This window comes from Echeneis naucrates, chromosome 24 (genome assembly GCF_900963305.1).
Source record: "Echeneis naucrates chromosome 24, fEcheNa1.1, whole genome shotgun sequence".
In the NCBI taxonomy this organism is placed as follows: domain Eukaryota; kingdom Metazoa; phylum Chordata; class Actinopteri; order Carangiformes; family Echeneidae; genus Echeneis; species Echeneis naucrates.
The window spans coordinates 10,833,429-10,846,620 of NC_042534.1; the positions used below are offsets into that span (position 1 = coordinate 10,833,429).

General features: G+C 40.5%; 1 protein-coding gene across 2 annotated transcripts in view; it reads left to right on the forward strand.

Moving 5' to 3' along the window:
• Nucleotides 1–6,112: 6,112 nt before the first annotated feature.
• epb41l2 (erythrocyte membrane protein band 4.1 like 2) overlaps nt 6,113–13,192 on the forward strand; it is a 42,330-nt gene continuing 35,250 nt past the window's right edge. For both annotated transcript variants that reach the window (XM_029495756.1, XM_029495757.1), the window contains exon 1: nt 6,113–6,262. The gene's annotated coding sequence lies outside the window, so the exon portion shown is untranslated. The remainder of the gene's footprint in view (nt 6,263–13,192) is intronic.

Sequence of the window (13,192 nt, forward strand, 5' to 3'; positions counted from 1 at the left end):
CGGGGCAGATACTTCACCCTCACCCAAGGAGTTCAGACTTCTCAACCCAAAGAGAGTAATCCACCGTTGGCTGGCAGATAACCATGGCCTCAGACTTGGAGACAGTGACCTGGACGCAAATGGCCCCAGTGTGTGCTGTAGGTCCCAGTCTGATGAGGTCAGAAGAACCACATCCTCTGGGAGTGAATTCTGAGCCTGCCATACCAGACACACTGCCCCCTAGCTGGGCCTCAAAACCCTGTCCATGTAAATCACAAACAGGCTTGGTGACTATGAATCTGTTTGACTTTCCACTGAGAATAGGGAGACAAGTTGTACGACAATATAAAGAGAGTAGCTTGTTTCAAAAGCCTGTTCCAGCCTCAGATAAGTCATGATACACAATCAGATAACTTAGCAGGGTGAGGTATCGGAGCGTTCCCTAGTTTTTATCAGGGGTGGAGATGTTGACTACAGGAGTGGCTTGAGAAACGTATTGTCAAAATGCCTTAGTGAATAAAATTCATGCTGTGATGATGATGGGCTGTCAGGCTCTCAGCGTTGGCAGAACTCACCATTACTGTGTGTTGAAAATCCCGCTGTAACCCACCCGCATTACTAGATATTCAAACCTCAGACTCTGGAAAAACTAGATATCAAAAACCTTCAGCTTGGTTGAGGATGTTGCAGCAAAGGATCAGCTTGTTACCATGGATACCAGAGGACAAAATTCTTTCCAGTGTTTCCACTTGAGACAGGAAACGCTCACGTCAAGTTAGTCTGTGATATGCGGGGGCAGAGTCTGGACGACAGGTGGCTGCTGGAAAAATCTGGATGGCGCCCCCTCAACTTCCAAGCTCATTTGGAATAAAACTGATGGAAAAGCTAAATTACCACTGGAAATATCCTCCAACTGCAGAGCAACATTAAACAATGTTACGGATCAGATTTGATACCGTTATGTTGACATATCAGTTGCACAAAACGCTAAACTCTTATTAAACAATGCTGAGTGCATTGTATTGACAACATTAATTTAATTAATGTTCAATTTAATTAATTAATTTCTTAAGGCTGTTGAATGGCACGATGATAAGTGTCACGCGGTGTGTGCAGGTTCAGATTAGCCTTGAGTGACATTGATTTTTTTCTGCTGATTGGTATGAAAATTCTTCACATTTTTCCAGGACAGCTTTAATGTGACTGCATGCCTAAAGTGATTAGAACAACCCCCAATCCAGCGGTCTACCATGTGATGTAGACAGGGCTCTTCTCACAAACAAATTCATTCATTACCTCTCCTCTTGAATTTGTATAATCTGACATGCATCATTGTGTCTTGAACTCATATCTTAATCACACTGCTTTATCTATCTCACTTGCACTGGACTCAGATAAGACTGATGTGATGTAAAAAGGAGCTGCTGTCCTCTAGTGGTCTTGCAGCATTATGAGCTCGCTCTTGTTGATGTTGGCTTGACATCTTGATGTTGATTGCCAAGCAAAAGTGATCTTTCCAGACAAGCCACTGGAGTTTAGGAAAGATTTGCCTTCAACCTAGATAAGGAACCTAGAAAATAGTGAAAAAGAATTACCTGCATCCAGTTTAGGAATAGGAATACACCAAAGACAAGTCAAATCTGGTGGACAAAACATTTTATCTTGTTTGCTTAAAGGTGGTTTTTGTTTATCAGATTATCAGACATTCACGCAAACTTGGACGCTGTGCTGCGTCCTGGTACTCCAGCTCGTGTTGACTATTTCTACTTTTAATAAGGCCCACAAAGTTATGCTTCAAATGTTGCATTTATTTGTTTTGCAGTTTGTTTTTCTGAATGAATTTACTCGTCCCAGCTGGTTATCAAATGGTTTTCAGGTAAATACAACTTGATGCAAGTGCATGTTTGTGTAATTGGTCTGAATTATGTTGTATTATCATGTTTTCAGCGCAGTTATTTCCTGCATTCTTTGTTTGACTCAAATATGCAAATGCTTTGGTTTGAAAGTTTTTTGAAGCAGGAATGATATAAGTGACCCATGAAACATTTCACTAAATGTAGCATTTCTATCTCTATTTATCTTTATCGTCCTTTAGTCAGCACACGGCAGAGCTGCTCTGTGCAGCAGTTCAAAGTTTTTGTGTGAGGTGCCAAACATTTGCTTTACTCGCGCATGTGCACTAAATAAACACGAATTTTGTGTATTTCTCTGTTTGCACTCTCTTAATTCAAGACACACCTATTGCACAAACAGACATATACAAACTTGTTCACTGAGGGCATTGACTCCGTGGAGACCTACTTATGCGTCTGTGTGAAAAGTAATGAGTTCATGTTCATGTGTGTATGCTCACAATAAGTGGATACACATGCGCAGAGACTCAACAATAAGTTTAGGGGTAAGCTAACATTTTATTATCTTCCTACGCCCTCACTTTATGTCTTGCTAAATCTCTCAGTGTTCTGTATTCTTAATCTTTCTAACAGGAAACCATCTTTGTTTTTGTATCCATCAAGTCCTTTTCTATTTAATGAAGTTTTTCTTTTCCTCCTTTCCTTATCTGATACCTGATCCTGGAGTTTAGAGTTACTACAAACACAAAGAAGTGTAGAAAGGGGGCAGGAGAGCTGGAGGTTGGCTGTACATAAAACAAACAGATATGAGCTGGGAGAGAACTGTTTGTTCATTGTCTTGGTATTTGTTTGACGCAGATGAAGACAGTGTGAGAAAAGTTGAATCCTACAAGGAAATACTCAGCGACTTGCTCCAGCTGCTTATCAACTGATTGTCGGGTAAAACACAGTTTGACGAATGATCGAGTGTGAACAATGAATATTATGTTGTGTTACCATGTTTTGTTTTGTTTAGTTTTTTTCTTTTCAAGATTTGGCTGGATGTGTAGTCATGGGTGTGAAAATTGCTGGTTTTGGCGATTTTCTTTTAAATTTCCTCCATCACTTGCCACGTATAGTGGTTTGTATTGTTGTATTGTTCTAGATAATAATCTCAATACATATGTGGTGAAATATATGTATTGCTTCTGCACAATATATGTTATTTGACTTAATCTTAATTTTAAGATTAAACAGAGAATAAACAAAATGTTCCAGTATATATTATTCTCAGAGAGGCTGACAGTGTTGCGCAATAAGTTTTTATTACAGTTGACTTTTGACAGATGCTTCGCAGTTGTTTGCAGATGATTAGGGGCCATAGAAGACACACTCGTCACACCTGTACAATATTAATACTTTTTTATAGGTTAAGCTGTAAACTAAATAGGTTCAAATAATTTCTGCGGCAAAAACATGATTTACTTGAGAAAAATTTATCCCAACAGGCTTCACCCAAGTAAAGGGGCAGTGAAAAATTGCCAACATTCATGTACAGTAGCACTGTTAGAATGCACGTTAATATAAAAAACTAAAATGAAAACAATTGAATTTTTGGTATGTGTGGTGTTTGTTACTGTATTGTGTTCTTGCCGCAAGAATATTTTAAAACAAAATCACAATCTCAAAGATGTGGAGCTGCTGTTGAATTATTATTTATACTTGGCCCTCTGAGCTGAGTGTTACCTGTGGACGTGTTTACATGCAAATGACTTTTAGTTGCAATCATTTAAAAATTTTAAAATGATAATGAATTAAATTAAATTAAAATTCAGTTATATGCAAATCAAACATGAGATGCAGCTTTAGGTCAATTTATCTGGTAGTTAGCTTCTGTTTTGAATTAAGGTACATTGTTGCCAGGTGAATAATATTTTCATCATAAGGGTGAATGATTTTAGTTTCTCAGATCAGGTTTGAGGGATGGCTGGTTAACAGCTAGGTGCTCCTCAGATCAGGGCATAAAGATGGCCGAACGATAGTTGGTCTAGTGAGCAATATTTTGCTGTCCAGATGGTTATGTCAGGGTAATTCCCCTCAGAAGGACTCGCTGCTAATCCGCCAGAGAATCTGTACTGACTTGATCTCATGCCTGCATGGGATACTGACCAGCTCGCTGACTGCAGCTCCCTGGCTGTGGGACACTGTGTTTCTGATTGCCAGACCTGTTAGCTTAGTGGAGTCTGTTGGTTTACAGCGAGAACACAGTTGAACAACTTCACAGTGTGGAGCAGAGGCAGTCAGTAAACTGAGAACTGCCGCAGGGCCACCGAAGATACAGTGCACTGAGTGGTTTACGTGGGACAAACAGGAGGCGAGGAGGTGGACAGACACCGCAGAGAAGAGAGGGCGAGATGAGGTCAGGCTGATTAGGTATACAGTCAAGATTTACGACTCCCTTAATCTCAGTGTGGGAACTATTTCTGCAATATGGGACCTTTAATGACCAGGTACATTTTTTTTCGGATTTCTTTTCATTGTTACTACAACTAAAGAAAGCAGCTAATAGCAGATTATAGCCTATGTTTGTTTTTTTATTTGTTATGTCATCATTGTCATCTGCAGCCTGGTGAATGTATGGTAAAATGATCCACCACAGCCTGCCATTAACACTCATAAGAGCAGTTATGGAGCAGAATTTACATTTTGCTGATCGTAATTTTTAACCTTTGTTCTTCTGACTTTTGATTTTGAAAATGGTGAACAGCAGCTTTTTATCATGCCAGAATTTTACAGTTGTTCTTCATTAGTCACCCACTCAAGCTAACAACCATATGAGCTTTTGGCACAGAAATAATACTCTTTTATGCACTTTAATGCAATTTAATGTATTGTTTTTGTGGTTAAATGCCACAGTGTGGGTGTGTTTCCTTTCACCCTGCTAACATGTGGTTCTTTGTCAATAGAATTAGATTTAAACAGGTTTGCTGGTTTAACAGCAAACAGCCTTGGGTGCTCAGGAGTGAGGGATATACTGGACTCCTCGATGAAAAGATAGGATGAATTCTGTCTCTGGTTAAAATCTTTTTTTTTTTTTCCTCCAAAAGCCACTATGGTAGTAAAAAAAAACAAACAAAAAAAAAACTGCAGCAATTTTTTGCATGGATTGTAAATGCATTAAACTAGATTTTAATCTATCATTACTTGAACTTGATTTTTCTACTAGATCTAACTGTGCAGCCACAGCTCATAAAATAAACATGGTGATGTGATGGCCTGGGATTTGGGCTATGTCTGATGTTCTGTACTCACACCCCTCCTTCGCTCTGTGTTTGTGATCATACGCTCTGCTGGCCTGCTGTGATCTGCTGCTGTGCTGGATCCATGCTGCTCTTCCTATGGTGAGTCTACTGAAACATGCCTCCTCACTACTTCAGGCCACATCAATCTGCAAAATATGCTGAGGATGACTGTTGTCTATAATGTCAGTTAAGAAAACTATTGAATATTTATTCCTACATTTTTTTATAGCTTTTGTGCTACTCTTGAGAGTTGTGTTGCTATGTGTTTATTTACGCCACCTCTTATGTAGCTCTCCATGCTGCCTCACACTATAAACCAATTAGTTAAGCCTCTGTAATCTGGACAGTGGCAGTAGCCATGCGTTATGTTATGCAATTATCAGTGTGTCCTTTGTGTGTGGGTGTTTTTGTATGAGACTTAAAATGACAAGAGAAAGCATAAATGACCAGAAAGAAGTAATTTACACGATCAGATAAACTAACTTCATCATCACTTCATTTTAGCAAACATTTTCCTTTTTTAGGCATAAATGATACATTTTTCCAAACTCCAACAATCGGCAGAGATGGCTTCACCATTTCCAAAAGAGAAACAAAAACAAAAAGAGAGAGTGCTGCATCAGGTTCTAGGCATAACAAATATCAGTTTGCGACTTTAAATTATAAAACGTTTACTTCCACTTAGCCGAATTCATTAACTGTTGCATGGGTGGCTGCAACAGTGGTCCGAAAACATCTGGAGCGAAAAATGTGGAAACGATTGAAAACGCCATCAACACGACGCAGTGAGCCAGTCCGGCCTCCAGGGGGAGCCGCCCCGCCACATCAACACAACTCCAGCTGCACCGAACGGCCCGCCCAGCGCTAACGGACAGCGGGGGCGACCAATCACAGCTCTCCATTTAATACAGTAATCCGTCTGAGCGAATGAGAGGCGGAGGAAAGATGTTTTCCACTGTATGGGGCGGGCCTTAGAGAGAGCGGGGGGGATGACGGACACGTTTGCTGTGAGCCGTGGCCAGATTGTCGGTGTGAGCCGTAGTAGGGATTTTCGGAGGCAGGGATAGAGGGAAGTACGCTGTTTTTTGGCGGAGAACAGAAGCGAGACGCCACGTTTGGAGACGTCCGCCTCGTTTGAACTTGCAACAGGTAATGTTTGATTTTTACTCCCTTATCAATCACGTGATTCCCCAACATCAGCGCCTGCATCTGGGTCGAACAGCCTCCCCCTTTGATTTTTGGTCGGTTTTGTTGCGGCAGACGAGCAGGTACTAACCCTAACCTGGGCTGACGACCACAGCGAGCAGAGGCAGCTTTTCTCTTTTAGAAACAGCCAGGCGAGCACCGTTTGACTGCACCGCGGGTTGCTAGCTATACCTCCATGGCGCCTGCCTTCTGCCACATTATCCCCCGTTATCATCCACCTAAAGGGCTTTGATGTCCCACTGGACCTCTCGGTTAGCATTCAGTGTTTCGGTGGGGGGGGGGGGGAAGCTAGTTTTGTTGAAAAGGGCGGATCTCACACGCGTTAAAAGCCCCCCCTCCCTCAAATGAATGGCCCCCGGTAGGTAACGTTTCCTGGTGAAGGTGAGCTGACCCGCCGTCCGTCCTGCCCACCGCCACCAGCGCGGTCGGTTTAACGTGTGTCTGTGTGATGTTGTTGTTGTTGTTGTTGTTGTTGTTGTTTAAACGACAGTCAAACCTCCACCTCCGGTTTCTGAGGGACATTTAATTCAGCCGATCCAAGTGATCACCCAGCAGCTAAGAGTCTGACGCTGTTGAGAGCAACGCAATCGAAAAGTTGAAGCCGTTTTTCTTGTGTGGTCGCAAAGGAACTGTACCTTTGTGTCCGTTTCCTCGTGTCCGGGGGCAGAGCTGTTTCACTGCTTCCAGATCAGTCACGCCACTTTCATGTGGCTTCATGTCGGTTCAGTGGTGCTTTAAAAACATGTTTGGGCTGACATTTGAAAACACGGGGTAGGAAATCGAGGTCTTCAATTCAGGAAGTAGCTGGCTTAATTATCAGCTTGTCATCAGAAAATGTTTCAACTTGTTTCTTAGTCCAGGTAGATTTTTTTGATGTGACCGTGTAAATAAAGGATGAAATGTAGCTGAGAGTACACAGACATGTAATGGATTTTAAGCTTTCACTTAGTTTTCTTTTTAGTTGTGATTCCTCCAATACCTGCCAAGACACCTTACTTCCATCATTGTATACAGATATTTAAATTTTTTTGTACCTTGATGTGATGCACAACATTTTACATTTGTGTGCTTCCCAGGTAAACTAATACAAGTCATACTGTGACAGAAGGAAGGGGCTTAGATTTACTGGCAGGTCAGCAAACTAAAAGACTGGGCTGAGCTGAGACAGTGCTGACGTGTAAAAGTCAATAGCAATTTGTGAACAGTGATTCCATTCACTTTTTTCCTATGTATTATATTGGTGTCTTTATGGTGCCAGTTAGGTCATAGTCAACTTCTTTCTGGTATATTTGGCTATAGTAGAGGAATAATAACTAGTTTAATCAGTAACTATTTACTAGGTGTCTTTTGCACTTGAGTGTTTGACTGAGACACAGACTAATACGAGAGCACATGGCCATCCACGTATTCGACTAACAATCACCTTTAAAACTTAACTACGTGTCTCTGTGGCCAACTACTCATCACCTTAATCAGCAAAACTCAGCTTTGGTGTCTGTAGCCTCTTTGTTGTTTCTCCCCTTAGGAAAGGGAAGATTTGGTTTGGTAAAAGTGTTGGGCAAAGACCTTTGAATTAAAAGATATGCCTACTTATGTTTTATTTTCTGTCATGAAAACAAAGTAATGTTTTTTTTTTTCTTTGCTTTTTTTGCCAATGGTGGTATGCCATTTTAAAGTTACCACTGAGACAGATGCCATCCTTAATATTTTCCCATAAAACAGCAAATCATGTTTTAACTTTTTGTCCTGATTTTTGCATTCCATGTTTATGTTCTATACAATGGATTGGACCATAACCAATCTGCACATTGCTAATCCCAACTTTGATGGTATGACCTAAACCTCTTTAAGAGCTGAGGATGAAACTGAGAAGCTGAGGAAATGATATAAAAGCCGCCCAGCCCCCCTGGCTGGGTGGTTTACTTGGTGGTTACTTTAATTTCTATTTTTCTTGTCTTAATATTTTTCATTTATATTTGGTCTAGTATACCAATAGTATAGACTGCAGACCCAACAATTGTTATAGAATCCTTTTAACACATCATCTGACAAGGTCACAGCAGCAATTGAACAAGTTGCGTGCAGCACAACACACCTCTTTTCTGCAAGTCTATTGTATTGTGTTGTATTGTGTTACAAGTTCTCAGGTAGTTACCACCACTAGCAGTCAAGCACAAGAAAATTCAAATCAATATACTTTGCAGCTTTTAGGGTATTTGTGTTTATCAAGCCATATTTAATAATCATGCATCAGAACATCTTTTCCACAATTTCTTTAGCAGAAAGATTCTTGTTATAAAGAGCGTTGAGGATATATGTCGCTCTGTGTTCTTCCTGTTAGGCCTCTCTCTCTCTCTGTATAGTTTATCGATAATCATCAGCACCATGCTCTTTCTCAGACTCTCAGGATGTGCAGAACAGTAGCTGCTCTGTCAAACCCACTAATGAGAAGCTCTAATTGGTTGTTCGGTGGGAGAATCTCCTCATTAAATGTAGCTGGAACTAAAGTTGGCTTAGCTAGAAGGAGACCATTTAGTTTATAGATTTAGATTTATTTAAAAAAAATTGTTTTCAATACAACAGTTTTATTTGGGATCTGATTCAATTATTTTTTGAATGTGTTGTCAGTAGGTTATCTCTTTCTAGTCTAAGGCTTCCTTAAAAGGGGCTAACAGATCACTGTAGACATAACAAAATGAAGTAAGTTAAAATGGGAGAAAGAAGCAAAGGAACATGACAGTTATATATCTAAAATAGGTGCACCATATATCAAGAGCTGTCTTACTGTGGTGGTAGAACTAATTAAGTTCTTTGTGTCGGAAGAACATTAAGATGGATTCATGTACTCTTAATTAAATTTTTTAAAAATATTTTATCAATTCCAAACAGTTTCTGTTGCATTAGTTTAATGAACTACTACAGTTTGTGAGGGTGAGTAAGGGTAAGTTGGAGCATCACATGGGGGCAAAAATAGGGAAAGTAGGGATAGAGGGACCCAGGAGAAAGGGAGGGAAGGCAGAGCCAAATGGAGAGGAAGTGAGTAAGAGTGAAAAAGAGACTGAGTGAGAGTGACAGAGAGAGTGAAAGATATTGCTTAACCATTCGGAAAGGCTATGGGAACATCCCTGTGTGTGTGTGTGTGTGTGTGTGTATTTTCGCCCTGACCCTGTGGAATCAACAGGCACGAAACACATCACATCATCTCAGAGACACATGCATATTCTTACTGTTTCACATCAGTTAGAATGACTCTGAAATCATTCAAAAAGTGGCATATACATAGAAAAAAGCACAAAGGCACAAATCTGGTTCACTGCACTTTCTTTACTCTGTTCCTGTCTCAGCCACTAATATAACCACAAAGCACGATTCAAAGCTTTCGTCTCCTGCATTGAAGTGACACTGGAACTGTCACAACAATTATGAACGTGGACGTATTCTACAGTTTAGCAGTCAGCCATGACTGGGGAGTATTAGCCTCTAGCTTTCAGGGCAAGCTTGGCTGGCAGGCACCACAGGGTTCAGATTCACACAGAGAAGATCAGAGAGGCATGAATGATTGGAAACTGTAGTGCAATGCTCAGCTTATTACGGGCACAGTGACGGTGGGGGGAAAGGGTGGAGGAGAATGAATGAAGGATAGAGATGTTAAGGACGTGATGGAAGAGATCAGCAATATGCAAGAAAATGTAAATGAGAAAACAAGAGTAGAGAATGCTAAAAGACAGCTATGATAGCAGTCATTTGTAAGAATCTGTAAGATTGTTATTTACATTTTGGCAAACTAATAAGCTTAGAGTTAAATGGGATATTTTATTTTTTTTGATGAAAGGGTCTATTAGAAAAGACCAGAAAATGCTTGTATTAAGTAATAACATTTTACATCAGACGACAAACAGCCTTCCCCAGCAAGGGTCCAGCTCTGAAAGAAATGATAGAATAAAAAGCAGAGGGAGAGTGTAGGCCTGTGGCTTTGGCAAGGGGCCAGACATAGTTAAAAACAGATTAATCAGCACAGGGTTACATTCTCACAGAGAGGGGCTGAACAGAGCATGGCAGGACAGAGCAAAGCCTTCATCTTTTAATGGTAGCATCTTAGGGAGCGGCTTGAGGAAATGTTGGCACAGAAGGATTAATGTTGCACTTTAAAGTTTTGCCAATTACTGATTGAAAAGCTTTGACATGGGAAAATATAAAGTTAACAATGGTTGAGGAGGTTTTGAAGAATTGTGTTCTGATAATTTTTTTCATCATCAACAAGCTTTATTTTCTTTTTTTAGTCATCTACTAATCATTCATTTATTGTTATTGATTCCTTAAATACAACTTTAATAAATTTATCATGTCTTGACTATTCATTATTATTTATTTAGTCTGTCAGAAAAGTCACAAAGGACCTTTAATAAGAGAAGAAAGGAATCACTGGGAGGTCGCAGAAAAGGAAATGAGAAGAGTGTTTAGGGCAGGAAGGTTGAGAGGGAGAGTAGACGTGCTAACTTGTTCTTGTTAGAGGCCATTGAGAGGCTCCGAAGTTTGGAAAACATTTTGGAAAGTGTGTAAAGAACCCAGTGAACTGTGTGTACATGTGTGAGTGAATGGGAGATTCAGACAAGCAGGTGTCAGGGTAACAGTCTTTCCCACAAATCCAAAATATACAAGGCAAGGTGAACCCTTAAATGTTACCAAATATAGTATTAAATACATAAACACATAATGCTTAAATCATGGCTAACATATTTTAGCAGGCTATCTGACTGTAAGAAAGGTAGGTAGTTAGGTGGTATTGGATTAAGAAAGAAGTGTTGTATTTGAAGTTATTCCCCTGTTTGCTCAGTTAGTACTACCAAGGTGATAGAGCCTCAGTCATGACCTGGAAATTTAGATTTGGGTTATTCAAATAATCCTTATTTAGCATCATGACTGTCAACTGGAAAGCTGCACAGCAGACATTTTTAGAAGGTAATGTACCACTGTGAAAATCTGGAGCTCTCAATCTACTATTACATCTTTGTTCCTACCCTCACCTATGGTCATGAACGATGGGTCATGACTGAAAGAGCAAGATCGCAGATACAAGTGGATGAAATGGGTTTTCTCTGCAGGATGGCTGGGGTGTCCCTTGGGTGAAAAGCTCAGTCATCAGGGAGAGAGTAGGAGTAGAGCTGCTGCTCCTTTGTGTGGAAAGGAGCCAGTTGAGGTGGTTGGGGCATCTGGTAAGGATGCTGCTAGGGCGTCTCCCTAGCGAGGTACTCCTGGCACGTCTAACTGGGAGGAGACCTTGGGGCAGACCCAGGATCAGGTGCTAAAGCTGTTTCCCCCAGGACCCAACTTTGGATAAGCGGTTTAAGATGGATGGATGGATGGAAATTCTGGACGGCACAATGCAGTGGATTGTAGCAGTTTTCTCAAATCTGAAATTTTATTTCAGGATTATAAATTACTTCAAATGATAAGTTTGGCTAACAAGTTTGGCTAATAAGTTTGGTTTTCCCAAAGACAGTCAGAAAAGATAGAATTATTGCAGTTATTTCCTGGTTTTATGTTAACAGATTTCTTACGAGGGCGATACACAGATGTGTGTGTGTGTGTGTCTCTCAGTGGGGCTACAAATGACAATTGAAGCCAAAGACGTAGAGATTGCAGGTTAACCTGGAGAAACGGGAAGAGGGCACTCTTCCTGTTTCCTGGTTAGAGGTCAGAGGTCACTGGTCTGGGATTAACTGATACTAGTTGCCAAGATAAATGTTTCTGGCCATGTCTTTGAGAGAAGAGCCTGCTACTGTGTTATGTTTCCCATAACAATGTGTGATTCTGTGTGCCGACCCTCAAGGCAACACGCCCTGACAGTAATATTTGAAACCAGGATAATGTTCTTAAAGGATATTTTATGGATTACACTAGGGGAATGCCTAATTTTGGAGTTAGGGGTTAGGTGGAGTGAAAATGAATGGCAGAGCATTGTGAGTTGGTGATCTGCTGGGGTGCTTTACAGTCTCATAGCTGTATTTTGTGATCATGATCAGTGTGGGTAGTTTGGTTACAGTCTGTTGTGATCATTAATTGATGACCCAGATGTTTTTCACGCCATCTGCATGAGGTTGTCAGACACAGACACCGTAAACATGAGCCCTAATGCCCATGAAGTCACTTGTTTTGCCAAAGCACCTGTTGCAGCCAACCTCTATGGGATGTGTGTTGCCGTAGTAACGACACACCCACTGTGAGAAGGTGTAGCGAGACTAGAGCGGGCTGTGTGGTGGAGCTGTCTTTCTCTTCCTTTTTGTCATACGCCCATTCTCTCCATCCCAGCTAATGCCTGCTTTCCTCCTCTCGGCTTTCAGTTTTTTCTTTTTTTCTTTTCAACCCCACTCACACTAAACATGCTAAACTGTATCTCCACTCCTCATGTATACTTGTGTGACCCACCCATACTTTCACTCTTTGTCCCACACATTCAAGTTCACACAGACAGGGCACTTGCGCCTGACTGCTTTAATTGCTGAATAGGGGAATTTAGCAGTTAACAATAGTAGTTATGAGCTGACCCATTATTCTCACACACTGGCATACACACACAAAGAGAGAGCGAAAATACAGAGAGGGAGAGTTAACAGCGGTAGAGTGAAGAGATAAAATCTCTTTTTCTTTTTAATTAAACAGTTAATATAAGAATTTTCTTGCATTGACTTTTATATCTAGCTTTGTTTAATTTCATTGTTCAATGATAGAAGAAAATCAGTAAGATACTGACCAGCGTATTTAACATGCTATGCAAATAAAGAAAACAAATATTCTGATAACATCTTCAAAATGCGCATCTATTGCTTTTAAATTTGTTATAATCTGTGACCCAACAGTATTTAAATCAGGCAT